Source organism: Apostichopus japonicus, chromosome 20, assembly GCF_037975245.1.
Source record: "Apostichopus japonicus isolate 1M-3 chromosome 20, ASM3797524v1, whole genome shotgun sequence".
Classification (NCBI taxonomy): Eukaryota; Metazoa; Echinodermata; class Holothuroidea; order Aspidochirotida; family Stichopodidae; genus Apostichopus; species Apostichopus japonicus.
The window spans coordinates 33,574,343-33,577,025 of record NC_092580.1 but is presented as its reverse complement, the minus strand read 5'-3'; the positions used below and the strand labels follow the sequence as shown (position 1 = coordinate 33,577,025).

Here is a 2,683-nt window from a genome sequence, read left to right as displayed (position 1 = left end):
CAAAGTTGGCACTGAGTATATGCTATATTTAAGTCCACCTAGTTGTTCGCCCTATGTGTTCTCTGCTAATTTGAGACCAACTGTCTGTAATATGGTAGAAAGCGTCCGACTTTCCATCTACGCATCATGTCAGAAGGTCAAATCAAGCTGTTCTCATGAAGTTACTTGACACCGTTAGTTTGATAGCAGGAGAGGAGCAGGTGTGTTGTGAGGGGATGATAACCGCATGTATTTGGAACAAATGAAACCAAAGGAAGTGTTCAGGTGATTGTGAAGGAATGTTGACGGATCAACAGCAAATTTAGCTAAAGGAAGTCTAAAACAGACAACACGGTGGACTCAGCATTGTTCCACTGAATCTTTACAGAACACCATTTTAATCAAACCTTAAACAGTGGACAAACTTCTAGGTTATACCATTAAGGAATAGTTTTATCGTTTTAACAGGTACTTTGATGAGGTTCTGACGAATCAAATTATTCACAGGCAATGAAGAATGACAGCCACTGAATCCCCAGTTCAGTAAATTTTGCCCAAATAAATGAATTACTGACAGAAGGAAGGTCAGTCGAGGCGGCAAGAATATCTATTACTTTACTGGTTTCTTACCCCAACCCCCACCCCCCCCCCGCCATGGTATATTTCCTTTGTTCTTTTAACCCATGTGGTTTTATGGCAATTGGAAACGGGAAATATGCATGGTAACATAAATTTCATATCCATGTCAATATTTAAAATATTCATCTTTAAAATATATACGGTCTGGAATGCTCCTTCAAGGTTTGCTGAACAAACGTCAGCATCTTTAAAACAGTTATTTTGGTTCTCATTTAAGCTGATTTATCCGAAGAAACACATAATTTGGGCCTCACTAAAAATATCGACAATGTAATCAAATTTACACCATTTTAAGCGGTAAGGAGATTTGAAATGAGAAATGTGTGAATCGAACGGGATAAAATTCTGAAATGAAGAGGGTAGAGGTGGAAGGAAACATCTGTCCGACAGTTTATTAATTAATTAATTATTAATTAGTTATGAGGTAATTAATTACGTTTTAGACAGTTCATTAATTGGGGTCAAGCAGAAGTATTGTTGATGAATCTGGTGTACTATGTGTGTGTCTGTCTGTAAAATCTCTAGTTATAAATCTGCCTGGCTCGATTCAAACGATAGCGATACGGATTGCTGGTGAATCTTATTATATTTGTATACAGTTGTATACAACGTATAAAACTGTGATTGCGCCATACCAAATTGTGCAGTTGCGGGCAAATATCAAAAACAAATTCAAAAACAATATAAGCAAAGCTGATGGGTTCCAAGCTCAACAGGTGTTGTTATCGAATTACATTTCGCAGTTTGAGAGACTAAATCTAAAATGAGTATTACCAGGTGTGTGAAAACTAGTTTATGACTAGAACAAGGCCAAGGAGCACATCTGGATCCTACCAAGTGCCTGGTCTCTCATAGAGGTTTATTAGACACTTAAAGGGGTCTTTTGGGCACTGTAACTTGCATGAGAATTTTGGGTACATCTTTAAGGGAGCCTAATGGGCACCTAAAGAAACCAATGGGGTAGTTCAGGATGATTTTTTGGCACTATTCAAACAATTTTTCTTTACATAAAAAACTCTTGAGCACAAACTTCAAGCACCATGAAAAATCCATCTGACGATGTTGCATTGTGGGTACCTAATGTGAGTTTTTGTAACGGATAAATGACACAATGTATATATATATATATATATATATATATATATATATATGGATGGACGGACGGACGGACGGACGGACGGACGGACGGACGGACGGACGGACGGACGGACGGACGGACGGACGGACGGACGGACGGACGGACGGACGGACGGACGGACGGACGGACGGACGGACGGACGGACGGACGGATGGATGGATGGATAGATAGATCGATAGATCGATAGATCGATAGATATAATGGTACTTTGTGTTTATAGAACGATACAAGCTTAAAACGTAAGCAGTATAAGGCACCATGCCAAACTGACCCCATCTCAGTTCATTCAATTTTCCAGCATCAGTGCTGTGATTTCGAGGTCATGCGGATGCATGCCCTGGTGAAGAACCTTATTTGACGTTTTATGATGAATTTTGCAATTGTGCGTAGATGAGGAAATTGAACGACAGAGCTTTTACTGAGCGTTAGGCATGCCACTCTCTGACCGCCGCCCGCCACACCCCATTTCATCATTATTCATCACAGGGAAGTGCGTAACGTATGCACAAACAGCGGCGCCTTACCTTTAATATTTCGCTAATTAAATTATCATACATAGGCCTATAATCAGTTATATCAACATTCCCTCGTACCCTTCTCCCTCTTTCTCACCTTCTTCCACCCACACATTCCCCTCTCATCGTTTTGTCCTCATCCCCACCACACACTCTCTCTGTCCTCCCACTATCCCTTCACTTTCTCCTACCACACTAACCCCCCTCCCCTTACCAATCTCCCTCTCCTTGTTTCTTTGTTTATTGGTAATATACTTTATTGTGTTATAATGTTGTATCACTTTAACTTCTTTACACTTGACATTGTTAAAGTCTCACGGAGACCCGTTACACCAATAGCGAAACGGTGCCCCTGGAGTGTCTTCATCTGTATGAGTTTACTTACGTATAAAGGTCATGTGAATACTTTACA

At 40.3% G+C, this 2,683-nt stretch overlaps 1 protein-coding gene across 1 annotated transcript in view; it reads left to right on the top strand.

Moving 5' to 3' along the window:
- Positions 1 to 2,683, top strand: part of LOC139960971 (sodium- and chloride-dependent creatine transporter 1-like) — a 61,403-nt gene that overhangs the window by 9,897 nt on the left and 48,823 nt on the right. The window lies entirely within an intron of this gene.